This window comes from Barbus barbus, assembly GCF_936440315.1.
Source record: "Barbus barbus genome assembly, chromosome: 47".
Classification (NCBI taxonomy): Eukaryota; Metazoa; Chordata; class Actinopteri; order Cypriniformes; family Cyprinidae; genus Barbus; species Barbus barbus.
The window spans coordinates 3,796,448-3,814,321 of record NC_136725.1 but is presented as its reverse complement, the minus strand read 5'-3'; positions in this window follow the sequence as shown (position 1 = coordinate 3,814,321).

Sequence of the window (17,874 nt, the reverse complement as noted above, 5' to 3'; positions counted from 1 at the left end):
AATTGTTGTTTGTTATTTGTAACATCCTGTATTTCCTCGGTTTGTTCTGATCTTCCTTTGGCTTTTGTTGTCCCTCTCTTTTTCTCTTTGGGGTTTGTCTGGTTCTTTCTCTCCCCTACTGCACTTGCTTGTTCTCTCAGTCTCTGCGTTTGGCTCGTCTCAGCCCCCCTGTACACCCACTGAATGGTTTATTTGATTTATTGTGGAGTTGCAGAGAGACTCAGGTTACAGCTTTGAAGTCAGCAGTGACTGCGGGACCCTTGGCTCCCAAACGCTCCTCCAGCATTAGCCAGAAGGACTCGGTTCACGGGAGAGAAAGGAAAGCCTTGTTTTGCTGCTAAGCACTAAAAAGCAAACTCAGGTTTTTCATAAACGGGGATCTTGGCAGTCTGAGGTTTTGTAAAATGTGGCCCGATTCAGTGATGTGGACGTCACACGGTTTGGAACACATCAAACATTACGTTTGGAGTCTAATTCTAGCTTTTCAGAAGGGAACACTGTGAGCAAAAACAACGTTCTCCTACCAGGAGACCAATCATTTTAACCACAGTTTGCAGTAGTTATTAATGTGTCTTATTAAAAAAAAAAAATAATAATAATAATAATGTTGTTATAATGTACATATAATTATATGTGTATATATTTGTATTTAATGTTTTCTAATGTATTTACACTTTTTATTAATCTTTTTCACCAAACTTTAATTCATTGTGACACCCTTGAAAAAATATGGTTAGCAGGATTTAAGCCATAATCTAAACAAATAGTTCTATGGAACCTTGTTTTCACAAACAAATAAATGAATGAATGAATGAATGAAAGGTAATTGCGACTTTTTTATCTGATACTTTTAAACCAGATTTGTTTTCTTGCATTATTATTATTATTATTACTATCTGTGATGGGGAAAAACAGAATTGCAAAATGTAAACTCAATCATTTTGAAAAAAAAAAATAGCAAAATGTAAACTTTTACAATGATGAGTTTATAAGTCTGTAGTTAAGACTTTTCCCCTCAGAACTACAAAAAAAATTAATTCAAAAAACGTGACTGTATGGAGGAGTGACTTCTGTGGGTTTCTTTTTTCTTTCCCTCCTTTTCTCTCTCCTTTTGACTGGACTTTGAGATGTTGAGTATATGTCTGTTGTTTTATTTTATTTTATTATTTTATTTTATTTATTTATTTATTTTATGTAGTTGTATGTATGAATAATACAAATAAAAAATGTTGTTGATAAAAAAAAAAAAAAAAAATCAGAATTGTGAGATATAAACTCGCCATTGTGGGAAAAAATGTCAGAATTGCAACATGTAAAGTCAGACTTTTAAGGAAGAAAGTTGCAATTAAAATTGGTTTTATGTTTTTATCCCATGCCAGAAGTAACAACAATCACAAAAATCACAGTTGTCATAACTACAAAACTTTGGTTTGGTTCTCCTAAGTTTGCGTATGACTGAACAGGATTCGACTGAGTCTCTGTTAAATGCATTACCATTTGTTCATGTTGATTGTTGACATTGTCAGTGGGCAGTATGAAGGGCTCTTTCAACACTCCAGCTATTGTTTTGACATCAAATCTTTGCTCTTAGCACCCAGCTGCTAATAAGCCTTCAGTGAGAGTGCAGACATCAGAACATGTGCTGGACTGCTGGAGTGTCAGCTTTTACAGGACGACTGAATGCAAAAGCTGACCTCCACATCAACCTTCTCAGTATAGGAATATCTGTTTCACTTTCTCTGACCTAAAGCCCATTTCCCATTCTTTTACTCTTCTTATCATTTAACTTTAGATTAGATAAGAAATCATCTAGGCAAGAAGTCATCTCCTTTGTACACCTCACTCTTAAAAATAAAATTCCAGTTAAAAAAAAAAAAGTACTGGTAACACTTTAGTTTAGGGACCAGTTTTCCCTATTAATTAGTTGCTTAGTAGCATGCATATTACTCACATGTTGCCTGTTAGTATTCAACCAAGTATTCTGCATGATCATATTTTAGATCCCTTAATCCACCCCATACCTAAACTTAAAAACTACCCTACTAAATGTTAATGCCCCCCACCAAAAAAAATAAAAAAAAATAAAATAAACTAACTAACTAACAATCAAACAATATACTGATCTGAGTAACCTTATAGTTAGGTATAACACGAATCCCCCAAAACTTAAGAAGCTTGTACAGCTAAACTGTTGCAAAAAAAAAAAAAAAATACAGGCAAGGTTATTTTAGTATCATTGATATACTTTTATAGTTTATTTTAATATTTTGAATTTTTTATATATATATATATATATATATGTGTGTGTGTGTGTGTGTGTGTATTATAACTGTTTTATTATCATTATTTTTGTAAGTGTGCCGGTAGGTTTTATTATTTTTATTCATTTACACAAAATAAATAAATAAATAAATAGAAGTGTTGCTGTGACAACTAGTTGAAATAAAATAAAATTATTTATTAATTCATTCATTCATTTTAGCAATAACCAGCTGTTATTTATGATGTAACACTATCTCACAAATCTCACAAAAACAGAACAGGACATATTTCACATTACAAATCAAATCAAATCAAATTATTTATAATACTTTTTGTATATCAATTATATTGTTTTAATTATATTATGTTAAAATTAAGTGTACTTCTAAAACTATTAAGGCTTCTTTTGCATTGTGAAATTATTTTAATATACACACAATTCTCATTACTGTCACAATACGTACATACACACATTATATATCATAGCAGTTGTTGCACAAAAAATGTTAAAAGCTCAGTTATTATGTAAAATAATTGAGCTTTTAACATTTTTTGTGCAACTGAAGGAAATATCTGAGAAACTTATAGTAAATGTGGCCTGAGCACAGTGCTAAGAAATCAGTCACACACTTTCATATGCATGAAGTGAATCTGCTGCCTCTTTGTTTAGATTAAATTTACCCTAGTAGCTATAAACTAAATGTGCCACACCGTCCTGCCTGCAGCCATGCTAAATATTGACAGTTCAAATTTAGACACCTCAGATCACAAGAAATCCCTAATTACAGCGAGACTTAGACTGTAGACAGGGTGGAAGAGGAGACAAATGAAGAGATGCGGCATCAAATCCATCTCTCATCCACTCATTTGTGTGCAGTTCTCCAGCTTAATGTCGGAGTGAAAGGAAAACAGAAAAAAACAAACAAACAAAAAAACACTTCCCAAACATCAGCTAAATCCAGACTGCCAGCATTTACTACAGACATACAACACCAGCGTTTGATTCGAATTATACCTGAGCTTACATTAAGAATTACATCTAAATTCAAGTATTTATAAGAGAGTCATAAGAGAGTGAGAAGAGAATTGGGAAGAAAAGACTGTTGATGACGAAAAACACAGTTTATTATTCTAAACAGAGAATAATGAAGCAGAAGATCACACGAGATGCTAATAGTGTGCTTTTACTCAACATGGACTATTCCTGAACTTTGTACTGACAGTGAAAAAGCTTTTGGATGGGTTTATAACCCACTTAGTGGAGACAGTTTTCCTACTTCCATCTGCTCTAGTGTTTGTTTTGTCCATTTGAGTAGTAATTATTTGTCCAGAATCTTTCCTGGCCAGTCTAGATGGTGCCATTGTCATTTTTTCATCTCTTGATTGGGGTATTACAGTTATTTGAGTAATCACATACAGTGGGACTGGAAAGAATCAGTGAGCGCTGAGCCGAGTGCTTCTGACTTCAGTTCTGACAACTGACCCTTCGCCGGGAGTTTGATTGACAGGCGATCCGACCAATCATAAGGCTAAATCTGCCAACAAACAAACCAGACAGGATATAGATTTACGAACATGAAAAAAGTGGTGTGTATTGACATCTTTCTGCGGTTGAAACAAGACAGCTTCTGATGTTCATTCATGTTTATTTCTGACAGCACGCCGACAGACAAGACAGAGCAGCTTACTTTTGGTATGAAACAAAATCTCAGCTTTCAAATGTTGTAATTTTTTAAGAAATGTAAACAATAAATGCCGTTTTGTGACGCCTCAGTTCAAGTGGCACGTGAAGCAATCACCTCTTCCTCTTTACAGGTTATAGCATGAAATAAAAATAAATGAACATCAGAAGGTATATTGTTTCAAATAGATGTCAATACAAGTCCACCGAGATAAATCTACTCTCCTGTCTGATTTGTTTGTCTGACAAAATTGGCTGATTTAGCGTTATTATTGGTCAAATCGCCTGTCAATCAAACTCCCTGCAAAGAGTCAATTCCAATCATATATATAAAATAAATATATATACACACACAGGTCCTTCTCAAAAAATTAGCATATTGTGATAAAGTTCATTATTTTCTGTAATGTACTGATAAACATTAGACTTTCATATATTTTAGATTCATTACAACACAACTGAAGTAGTTCAAGCCTTTTATTGTTTTAATATTGATGATTTTGGCATACAGCTCATGAAAACCCAAAATTCCTATCTCAAAAAATTAGCATATTTCATCCGACCAATAAAAGAAAAGTGTTTTTAATACAAAAAAAGTCAACCTTCAAATAATTATGTTCAGTTATGCACTCAATACTTGGTCGGGAATCCTTTTGCAGAAACGACAGCTTCAATGCGGCGTGGCATGGAGGCAATCAGCCTGTGGCACTGCTGAGGTGTTATGGAGGCCCAGGATGCTTCGATAGCGGCCTTAAGCTCATCCAGAGTGTTGGGTCTTGCGTCTCTCAACTTTCTCTTCACAATATCCCACAGATTCTCTATGGGGTTCAGGTCAGGAGAGTTGGCAGGCCAATTGAGCACAGTAATACCATGGTCAGTAAACCATTTACCAGTGGTTTTGGCACTGTGAGCAGGTGCCAGGTCGTGCTGAAAAATTAAATCTTCATCTCCATAAAGCTTTTCAGCAGATGGAAGCATGAAGTGCTCCAAAATCTCCTGATAGCTAGCTGCATTGACCCTGCCCTTGATAAAACACAGTGGACCAACACCAGCATCACTGACTGTGGGTACTTGACACTGGACTTCAGGCATTTTGGCATTTCCCTCTCCCCAGTCTTCCTCCAGACTCTAGCACCTTGATTTCCGAATGACATGCAAAATTAGCTTTCATCCGAAAAAAGTACTTTGGACCACTGAGCAACAGTCCAGTGCTGCTTCTCTGTAGCCCAGGTCAGGCGCTTCTGCCGCTGTTTCTGGTTCAAAAGTGGCTTGACCTGGGGAATGCGGCACCTGTAGCCCATTTCCTGCACACGCCTGTACACGGTGGCTCTGGATGTTTCTACTCCAGACTCAGTCCACTGCTTCCGCAGGTCCCCCAAGGTCTGGAATCGGTCCTTCTCCACAATCTTCCTCAGGGTTCGGTCACCTCTTCTCGTTGTGCTGATTTCTGCCACACTTTTTCCTTGAAGTGAGGTGCCTTGATACAGCACTCTGGGAACAGCCTATTCGTTCAGAAATTTCTTTCTGTGTCTTACCCTCTTGCTTGAGGGTGTCAATGATGGCCTTCTGGACAGCAGTCAGGTCGGCAGTCTTACCCATGATTGCGGTTTTGAGTAATGAACCAGGCTGGGAGTTTTTAAAAGCCTCAGGAATCTTTTGCAGGTGTTTAGAGTTAATTAGTTGATTCAGATGATTAGGTTAATAGCTCGTTTAGAGAACCTTTTAATGATATGCTAATTTTTTGAGATAAACAATAAAAGGCTTGAACTACTTCAGTTGTGTTGTAATGAATCTAAAATATATGAAAGTCTAATGTTTATCAGTACATTACAGAAAATAATGAACTTTATCACAATATGCTAATTTTTTGAGAAGGACCTGTATATACACTCTTTTAAGGAGTGCCAAGAAAAGGATTTATCTATGTCGTGAAATGCATATTTTGTTCAGTAAATGTTTTGGTACATTCCATTCCATATTCAAGTTCACAAAATAAACCTTTCAAATTCAAATTCAAATTTCACATATATTTGTCACATACATATACATACATAGTACGACATGTAGTGAAATGTATGAAAAGTCAGGAATGTAAGATGTTAACTCAAAATTGTGAGAAATAAACTGGAAATTGTGAAAATTTAAATCTGAATTGAGTGTTATTAACTTGCAATTCTGAGAAAGTCAAAAATGCAAAATATAAACACAATTGTAAGAAAAAAGTTGCATAAAAAATTGTATTTTCAGATAAAAAGTCACAATTAGCTTTTCTTAAGTTAATGATAACATCTATGTTATGGAGGCCCATTTCCACCACTAAAAAAAATATAATTGTGACTTTTTATTTCACAGTTTTTTATTTTTTTCTCAGAATTCCATGATATAAACTCTCAATTCTGACTTATTTTTTCTCATATTTGCAAGATTTATACTCACATTTGCAAGTTATTGAGTCACAATTGCGTGATTTATGGTCGCAATTACTATATTTTTTTTCTCAGAATTGTGAAATGTAAACTCACAATTGTCAAGTCAAGTCAAGTCGTCACCTTTATTTATATAGCACATTTAACAATTTAAATTGCGTCAAAGCAACTCCACAATATCAAAAAAGGAAAATAGTGTGTCAATAATGTAAAATGAAAAGATAAAAAAAAAGATTTTCATTTAAAGGCATTTCATTATTGAATTCAGTGATGTCATCATCCAGCTCAGTTCAGTTTAAATAGTGTCTTTGCAATCAAGTCGACGATATTGCTGGAAATGAAGTGTCCCCAACTAAGCAAGCCAGAGGCGACAGCGGCAAGTAACCAAAACTCCATCGGTGACAGAATGGAGAAAAAATCCTTGGGAGAAACCAGGCTCAGTCGGGGGGCCAGTTCTCCTCTGGCCAAACGAGCAGTTCAATTCCAACTGTAGCAAAGTCAGATTGTAAGGGCTCAACTGGTTCCAGTGGTCTTTCCTAATGGCTGTCTAAGTGGCGGGGTCCTCACTGGGGATCTGTCTCCGGGGCTCATCCAGGTGTCTGGCCTCTGCCGGCGATCAGGGCCACATACATCATCTCCCGGCACCGATCCACCATCTGATCCGGACACGGACTGAGAAACAGAATAGAAACAGACAAATATTAGCGTAGATGCCATTCTTCTTATGATGTAAAGAGTACATCATGTGTTATGAGGAGTGTTCCCAGTTCCGGTTGATCTAATTAATGCAGCCTAACAATCCTTTAACAGATTTGAATAATAGAAGTGTATTAGTGTGTTATGTGTAAGCCAGGTTAAAGAAATGTGTCTTTAATCTAGATTTAAACTGGCAGAGTGTGTCTGCCTTCCGAACAGTATTTGGTAGATTGTTCCAGAGTTTGGGTGCTAAATAGGAAAAGGATCTGCCACCCGCAGTCGATTTTGATATTCTAGGTATTATCAAATGGCCAGAGTTTTGAGAACGCAGCAGACGTGGAGGACTATAACGTGATAAGAGCTCGCTCAAGTACTGAGGAGCTAAGCCATTTAGGGCTTTATAAGTAATTAACAAGATTTTAAAATCTATACGATGTTTGATGGGGAGCCAATGCAGTGTTGACAGAACCGGGCTAATATGGTCGTACTTCCTGGTTCTAGTAAGGACTCTAGCTGCTGCATTTTGGACCAACTGTAATTTGTTGATCAAGCGTGCAGAACAAACACCCAATAAAGCATTACAATAGTCTAACCTTGAGGTCATAAATGCATGAATTAGTGTTTCTGCATTTGACGTTGAGAGCATAGGTCGCAATTTTGATATGTTTTTGAGATGGAAAAACACAGTTTTACAGATGCTAGAAGCATGACTTTCAAATGAAAGATTGCTATCAAACAGCACACCTAGGTTGCTAACTGATGAAGACGAATTGACAGAGCAGCCGTCAAGTGTTAGATAGTGTTCTAGGTTATTACATGTGGGGTTTTTAGGTCTGATAATTAACACCTCTGTTTTTTTCAGAATTCAGCAATAAGAAGTTACTCATCATCCAGTTTTTTATATCGACTATACATTCCATTAGTTTCTCAATTTGGTGTGTTTCACTGGGCCGCGAAGAAATATAGAGCTGAGTATCATCAGCATAACAGTGAAAACTAACACCATGTCTCCTGATAATATATCCCAAGGGTAACATGTAAAGCGTGAAAAGTAATGGCCTTAGTACTGAGCCTTGAGGTACTCTGTACTGCACTTGTGATCGATATGATACCTCTTCATTCACTGCTACGAACTGATGGCGTTCAGATAAGTACGATTTGAACCATGCTAATGCACTTCCACTAATGCCAACAAAGTGTTCTAGTCTATTCAGAAGAATGTTGTGGTTGATAGTGTCGAATGCAGCGCTAAGATCCAATAGAACTCATAAAGAGATGCAACCACGATCAGATGATAGAAGCAGGTCATTTGTAACTCTAATGAGAGCAGTCTCAGTACTATGATACGGTCTAAATCCTGACTGGAATTCCTCACAAATACTATTTTTCTCTAAGAAGGAATATAATTGTGAGGATACTACCTTTTCTAGTATCTTTGACAGGAAAGGGAGATTTGAGATCGGTCTGTAATTAACTAAATCTTTGGGGTCAAGTTGTGGTTTTTTAATGAGAGGCATAATAAGAGCCAATTTTAAGGTTTTGGGGACATATCCTAATGACAGTGATGAAATAATAATAGCCAAAAGAGGATCTATGACTTCTGGAAGCAGCTCTTTTAGTAGTTTAGATGGAATAGGGTCAAACATACATGTTGTTGGTTTAGATGATTTAACAAATTTATACAATTCCTCCATCTGCGCTCCATTTTCTGGGCTGCTCTCTTTAAGGTGCGAGTGTGCTCATTATACCACGGAGTCTGACTGTTTTCTTTGATCTTCCTTAAGCGTAAAGGAGCAACTGTATCTAAAGTGCTAGAAAAGAGAGAGTCCATAGTTTCTGTTACATCAAGTTTTGTGAGAAAAAAATTCTGAATTCTTCAATAAAAAGTTGACAAATAACTTTTTTAAATTGTATTTTATTTTATTTTGTGGCATTGTTGGCCTTCCATAATATGATTTAACTATATATGTGTGGTATTATATAGGAAACCAGACCAAAAATATTGATGACTCATCTTTGTCACGGTGCACACACGAGGGAGGAACCAGGAACACGCAGACGAGGATGTAAACTCAAATAACATACTTTACTGGGGACATCAAGGCAGGGCAAGACAAGGCAGGGCAAGACACAGACATCAAACACCGGGGATAACGAGTAGACCAGACGAAGTTTAACTGAACAGACAGAACTATAAATACACACGCAAATCATAGATAATGAGACAAACACGGCTAGACAAGAATTAACTAATGATTACGCTTAACAAGGACAGGAAACAAACCAAATATGGGCACAAGGGGCAGGAACACATGACAGACACACAACAGTTCCCTGACATAACTCCCCCCTCCCGAAAGGCTCGTCCCGAGCCTTAACAGTTCCATCAGGGAGGGGGGGTGGGCGCTCTGGAGGCCTCTCAGGACAGACACGGACCACAGGACGGGGACCTCCAGAGCGGAACAGACAGACAGGACCCATGGCGGAGCAGGGAGCTCAGGAGGCCATGGCAGGTGGTAACTGTGGCCATGGCATCCTTCTTCGGCCCACCCACTCCACCCAGAGCTCTACTACCCCCCCCCAAAATTTCCATGGGGAATCCAGGGGGTATCAGGAGCCCTCCGGGGCTAGACAGACAAAACACAAGACACGACAGGAACCCTCCAGGGTCAGACAAACACGACAGGACATCCCACAGGAACCAGAAGCCCTCCTGGGCTGGCTAGGAAGCTGAGTCTTCCTCTGGGCATGACGAGGAGTCAGGGGCCCTCACAGGGTCCCTCAGCGACCTCCTCCACTTCTGCGACAGGGGGGGCAAGCGGCTGCGACTGGCCTCCATGGCCACAATTCAAGGAGCCGCCTGCCCCAGACGAGTCTCCATGGACAAGACAAGACATGGCATGACAAGGTAAGTTTAAAATGTTCCTGTGGGCACAACAAACACAAACACGGCTCTCCTGGCCGTGACATGTGGACTTGATCCACGGAGAGGGTATCGGCGACCGGCAGGCTTGAGTCAGCGGCAATCCGGTGGGCTTGAGTCAGCGGCAATCCGGTGGGCTTGAGTCAGCGGCGGACCGGCGGGCATTGAGTCAGAGGCGGACCGGCGGGCATTGAGTCAGAGGCGGACCGGCGGCGTGCACAGGGGAGCCGCGGACGGCGGCGTGAACAGGGGGAGCCGCCGACGGCGGGTTGGCTTTCCCCGCGGACGGCAGCGTTGATCTCCCGCGAACGGCGGGCACGGTGAAGCCGCCGACGGTGGGTTGGCTTTCCCCACGGACGGCGGACTTGGGTGAACCGCAGATAGCGGCGTGATCTCCCGCGAACGGCGGGCTCGGTGTGCCGCGGACGGCGGCGTGAACTCCCGCGAACGGCGGGCTCGGTGTGCCGCGGACGGCGGCGTGAACTCCCGCGAACGGCGGGCTCGGTGTGAGCGGCGAGGTTGGGATAGCCGCGGGCAGCGGCGGATATCTCCCGCGATCGGCGGGCTTGACTCAGCGGCGATCCCGCGGGCTTGACTTGAGGGCTCGCGGCCAGCGGACTCGCGGCACTCGCGGTGATCCCACCAAACTCCCACGCCCACTTGACGCGGGCTAAGGCAGGATGACAAGCGGCGACTTCCATGCCGCGAGGGACAGACGAAACAGGAACAAACAAAAAGACTTTTAAAAAACGGAAAACAAAACGAGGTGAAGGGGCGCCGCTTACTGGTTATGGTCTGGTCTTCTGTCACGGTGCACACACGAGGGAGGAACCAGGAACACGCAGACGAGGATGTAAACTCAAATAACATACTTTACTGGGGACATCAAGGCAGGGCAAGACAAGGCAGGGCAAGACACAGACATCAAACACCGGGGATAACGAGTAGACCAGACGAAGTTTAACTGAACAGACAGAACTATAAATACACACGCAAATCATAGATAATGAGACAAACACGGCTAGACAAGAATTAACTAATGATTACGCTTAACAAGGACAGGAAACAAACCAAATATGGGCACAAGGGGCAGGAACACATGACAGACACACAACAGTTCCCTGACAATCTTATACAATCAAATACTGTCTAGGATGAGAATTTCCCTCCCCTTAAAGGAACAGTTCACCCAAAAAAAAATATTTTCACTCATGTCATCATATACTCATGGGTATGTCGTTCCAAACCACAGAGGTGAGTAAATGATTCCAGAATTTTGAATTTCAGGTGAATTTCCTTTCAAGTAAAACTTTGTTATATCAACTTTAAATGCAGTCTGTACATTTAACTAGACACTTTGAGAGGAGTGTCTTATTACCATAAAGCCACAGGTTTTTAAGTATTCAAAAGCACATTTGTACTAAAAGTGTTTTAATTTGTTTAGAGGTCTGTACAGTCTGAGGCATTTTAGATGTGAGAGTGATTGAGTGCTAGGCAGGGCAACATGTGGGATTTTATGATTTCTTCTGGTTAGAGGCCGCACAGCGAGCCTGCGGGTGACGTCTGTACCACATCACAGAAAAGCAGTGTTTGTGTGTGTGTTTGCATGTGTGTGTGCTTGCTGTTTCTTCCCTGGCTCTCTTGCTGAGCAGATTCTAGATTTGACTTTATTTCCAAGGTTTAGTGTTTTCCCATCAGGCAGACAGATCCACCCATATGGCCAATAAAATCCCTTGAACTCCTCTGTGGTCCTCTGTCATCTAGAGTTTGTCCCAGAAAAATGCAGACAGTATATCTTGCCTATGAAAAGCAGAAGTGGCTGTTTATGAACGTTCTGTCATTAATGCATGCCTTGTTCATGACATGTAAGCAAATATACATTTTTAGTCCAGTTTTAATTGGAAAAGTAGCAGTATTTTGGTGGCAAATACGACAGTGGTTGTGGGTTATAATTTTTGGCTGGTAGATTGCTGTAACTACACTATTTTGGCACCAAGATAGCAGAAAGAAAGCAAGCAAATGTAACTTTGATAATTATGATATTAAATACATATTTCTAGCAATTAGACATACAATTTTAAATTTTCCAATAACATTTCATGAACACTCCCCTGTTTGCCATTGGCCAAAAAAACTGATAGTCCTGAACTGAACTCAGACCATTGGTTGACACAGTGAAGATGTATCAAGCTGGTTCAAATTGACACAGAAATATTGTGGTAACAAAGCTCTATTGTAATTTTTAAACTAAAATTAAGACTAGACAAAGAGAAAGAAGAGACAACTTAATTACTTCAGCCAAGTATTTATATAGTGTAACATTACATTTAAGCCATAAGAACCCGGACCAATTTCTCCTTATAGGAAAATTATATGGCATATAAAACAGACCAAATGGACCACTAACATGTTTCTGCAGTTGTTTTTGAAATACAACCCCTCCTTGTGAAAGATCTGTAATGTTACATATATGACACATTGGGCGTTCATGATAATTTTTTCATGTTACATATATATTACACTGGGCGTTTATTTCTCAATTGAAAAAAAAAATATATAAATATTATATTAAAAAAATATATCGCAGCAGTCCCCAATATATTTTATATATTTTTCTTGCTAAATAACAGTTTTTTTCTGTTTATTTGCTTTTCCACAACATATATCAAAATGATTACTTTTCTGGGAAGATAAAACAAAAAGGCTACTTTTTCAGAAGTAACACAGTTTTTTTTTATTTTATTTGGCTTGCCACAACATATGTCAAAATCACATAACTGTGACCATTAAGTTTTACAACAACTATTTTGTAACCTATCAAAATTCTACCTTTTCATGTATATGGTTTAACCAAAAAAAAAAAAAAATTTATATTTATATATATATATATATATATATATTTTTCTCACAACTCAAAAATGTACGAACTGACCTCACACTGGAGGTCAAAATGTTAAACGTACACGTTATTAAAGCATGTTATTTGTTAAAATATGCTTTGAAATGAGCAGCAGAAAATATATAACACTAAAATAATTGAATCAGCTAAATTAATCTAGCAGCTCATTACCATTTTTCTTAAAGGGATAGTTCACCCAAAAATGAAAATTTGATGTTTATCTGCTTACCCCCAGGGCATCCAAGATGTAGAAGACTTTGTTTCTTCAGTAGAACATAAACGAAGATTTTTAACTCAAACCGTTGCAGTCTGTCAGTCAAATATAGTCAGTCAATGGGATTCACGGCTGTAAAAAGAACAAAAATCATAGTACCAAAAAAATAAGTAGTTCTTCATTCTACACGTTTTTCCCTTGAAAACAAACTATTCTTCATAATTTCCCTTTCTTTGCTAAACTGACCTTTCAAGCAATCTATGAACTTGAAACCACTCTTCTCGTTGCCAAGGACAACAGTCAAGTGCGGCAAAGGATGTTGTTTTTGTGGGATACAAACCAATCCCAAATTCAAACGAATGCCTTTGTTGTGCGGTTATCACACACACTCTAATATCCTCACAATGCTGAATTGTGAACCCTATCTCACTAAACATTTGAACAGCATTTATGCTTTATCACAGGAAATGAGATGGCTAGAGAGTTTATAGGGGACATGCTGCATTTTTTTTTTTTTCATTTCTGACTATTTCTTTTTTTTTCATGGGTTGCAAGATATTGAAAGCAGTAAACAGGGCTTAAAAAAAACAAACAAACAAAAAAAAAAAACCGCAAGATTAATGCATTATCCACTTACAGTTTTTTTAACTGCTTACATTTCAGAACTTTACACACAAATCCAATAATTGCACACATAAAATGCAAAATGTAATTTTTTTGATATTCACAAAAAAATATCACAAACACATCTCAAAAGCAAACATTTGCAAACATCTTTGCCATAATATTAATTCCTGTTAGATTTCTGTGTGTTACATAGAGAATTGTGTGTTGTGTTTTATGAAATTGAAAACTGAGTCAAAGGCCGAGAATTAGCATATGGTTTTGCAGATTTGGTGTGTGCTTCTGGTGTTTAAGTGTCAGCTTTCAAAAATTGTGGGACAAGTAAAGATTTTGTGTATAAGCAGTTGAAAAAACTGTAAAATGTAAAAAAAAAAAAAAAAAAACATTGCAATGAAATATCACTTGATTCGCTCTAAAATCTAAGACATTCGTCCTCATTATCTTGATTTTCTTGAAGCCACTCATTCAGTCTGACTTCTCAATGCTGTAACTGCCGAGGATGAGATCATCTTTCTCAGCCTTGCACTTTCCTGTCTGAGAAGTTGTCTGTGAAGCAGTTCACAGCAGGCCCAAGATGAAGAACACATCTGGAAACAACTACTCGCAGAGACTAAATTATTTTCCCTTTACTCCAGCAGGCTGGGGGTTGGGGGCGGCCAGGTAGACAGGAAATAAACACACGCCACAGAAGAGAAGAGAAGAGAAAGTAGTGTTTGTGTGTGTGTGAATGGGAAATACACTCAGCTTTCAGTTCAGTATAATGCTCAGTCATTAACTTTTAAACAATTTAAATGACATTAAATTCATTATTACATAACAAGCAACAACTAATGGAATATATATGATCCATACATTTTTGGAGCACAGACCTGAAAATTAAATTTCCTACTTAAACTATCATGAATCCTGAATGCTTCAGAGCACAGACTTAAGTTTTGTCTCTTCTTTTTAAAGAAGACACTTGACAGATTAATGCTAAAACAACGTTTTACTATAAAACTGCATGAAAAAAATCAAAGCCATAAATCTAAACAAGTTCCAAATTTGAGATTCATACCTCAAAAAATTAGCTTTGTTTTCCAGTAGACGAAATTAGTTAACTGCCCGATTGGTACAGTGCTGGAGTTCCTGCAGGCCCGTTTCTCCACAGGGTTAACCCACTCCACCATTAAAGTTTACGTGGCGGCTATTGCGGCCTATCATGCTCCTGTCGGTGGTCAGTCAGTGGGTAGACACCCCCTCGTTACACGTTTCCTCCACGGTGCGCTGAGGCTGAGACCCCCAGTACGGTCCCGTGTCCCCATGTGGGACCTGGCTGTGGTGTTAGAGGCTCTTTGCAAGGCTCCCTTCGATACATCGAGGAGATCTCCGACAGACTCCTCACCATCAAGACTGCCTTTCTTTTGGCTACTTCCTCTCTGAAGAGAGTTGGTGATCTCCAGGCCCTATCAGTGGCCCCTGCCTATCTTGACTTTGCGCCCGGCATGGCCAAAGCGTTTCTCTACCCTCGAGCGGGGCATGTGCTGAAAGTTCTCTCCGTTACACCACAGCCCATCATACTGCAGGCCTTCTGTCCTCCTCCCTTCGGGGAGCCAGACCAGCAGAAGCTTAATTGTATGTGTCCAGTGCGAGCACTGGGCACGTACGTCCACAGAGCTGCCCTGTTGAGAAAGGCGGACCAACTGCTTGTTTGCTATGGTCCCCCTAAGAGGAGTCTTCCTGCTACGAGGAAGTGCATAGTGGATGCAATTAACCTCAGTAGGTGCATAGTGGATGCAATTAACACTGCCTATGAGTCCTCTCAGCTCCCCTCGCTGTTGGGAGTCAGAGCTCACTCAACCCGAGGTGTGGCGGCCTCCAAGGCCTTCTTAGCAGGTGTGTCTATGCAGGACATCTGCAGCGCTGCTGGGTGGTCCACGCCCCTAACTTTCGTGAGGTTCTATGGCCTCGACGTGCTAGCCACTCCGGGCTCTTCTGTTCTCTCATCCTTGTACACACTAGGCAGGGACTGGTCAGTCTGGCGGCGTGGGCATCTCGTTCCCAAAGCGTTTTCGGACGCAGCTCAAGTTCCTGAAGGGGAACGTCTCAGGTTACATATGTAACCATGGTTCCCCGAAGGGAACGAGATGCTGCGTCTCGAGGCCACACTTCCGGCATCCCTGCTAGCGCTTGCTTCATTCCTAGAAGCTGACGCCGGCTCCGCCACACGTGCTTTTAAGCTTCCTGGTCGTGACGTCACCCTGCCCGTGATGCCTTGCCCTTCCATTGGACTGATTGCACATGTGATTCAGAGCGCGGTCACACTGAAGGCGTTCCCAAAGTGTTTTCGGACACAGCGTCTTGTTCCCTTCGGGGAACCATGGTTACATAAGTAAGCTGAGACGTTTTTTCACCCTGCAGGCATTCAGTGGAAAGACTGAGGTAATGTGTCTTTTGCCTTTCATAAGAATCTGAAATGTGTCGTTTCTCTGAGCTGGAAGCTGATTTGTGCTGTTTTCCTCAGCCAACCCCTGCCACGGCACATCCAGACAAGAGTAAAAAATCCTCTAAACGTATTTTGGGAGCTTTTTTGAAGAAAGCTACACAATTGACTACAGATACTGAAAAATAAATACATAAATAAACTCAGGGAGATTTTTTGTTATTATTATTTAAAGGGTTAGTTCACCCCAAAATGAAAATTCTGTCATTAATTACGCACCCTCATGTCGTTCCAAACCCGTAAGACCTTTGTTCATCTTCAGAACACAAATGAAGATGTTTTTGATGATGTGATATAGGATGTGAAAAAAATTCTCGCTTTTTCGTGGCGTGAATGTTTGCACCTGGTGTAAATAACCAAAAGCGCCATCGTGCCGAATATTCGCGCCAAATTTTCACATTCAGTGGGAAAAGCCCTTACAGCAGAATGGATAATATTCAGTAAATGTCAGTAAAATATAAATTTCAACCTTTTCCAGAGATAAATGTGCCACATAAGGACTTGGAATGTAGCTAACTGGTTCTATGGACAATGCATTTTTCTTGTGTGTGTGTGTGTGTTCTTATGTGTATCAACAGCTATGGAAATGGAAAAGATATGTGAAAAGCATCTTTGTGTTTCAAAGAAGAAATAAATTAATGCAAGTTTAAAACAACATGAATATAAGTGGAAGATGACCATTTCGACTTCTTCAGAAAATATGGTCAGAATGTGAGAAAAAGGTTTGAGTTGGACTTAAATGGACTGAAGTCATTTTGAAGAACTAAACCATTAACCTGAAGACAAAAAGACACCTCATATTATCAAGAAAGAAAACAAGTTGTTCTGAGGTTTTATAGTCCCCACAGAGCATTCAGACAGACAAACCACAGTCACAGTTTGGCCATCACACTTGCTTTGCTCTCAGACGACCAAAACCAGCCATGAGTCACTACATCTACAACACATTTAATGACTGTCCTCAAAACAATAGAAACATCAGGTCGTAAGTCTCCAGTGAGCACTTCACCTTGTTTGCAACAGTTGCTATGAGAACTTCACATTGTTTTTTCATGGAAACTTTTAGAGAATACCTTTCCTGAATGGTCATCAGGAGCGGAAAAGGTGTTGTTGTTCTCCCCTAATATAATTTGGCGGGGCTAGACACTATGAAGTCAAACACCCAACTGATACATTTCTTTTTTTTTTTTTTTAGAGACCAGGACCAAATTGCTTGTAGATGTACTGAGTACTGGAAGGGAGATCCCGCCTGAATGCAGGTGCACATATGAGCTCCATGTTTGAGCATTTAAAGACCCTCCGAGGAGCAATAGGGAACATTCATAGTTTAATAACCTCCTAACCTCGAACAGAAGAACACTTTGAGGCTTGGACTTCACACGTGGCTTTTTTGGGTTTGGTTCGTAAGACTTTATCTCATTGTGTAAGAAAAATCTCTCAAGTTTCAGCCAGGCTGTTTGGACTAGGGTCAAATTGTCAACAGATGGTTGGATGTCAATTGCTTCATTGCTCCATTTTTTTGTGATAAATTTTGTGAGCCTGTGCCTGAGGGTAGAAACATAGTGAAACTTGCATTAGCAACTAACACTAACAGAACATTCTGTTCAAGTTAAACATAGTTATCAATATCTCATGACCAGAGCTGGGTAGTAACTAATTACATGTAA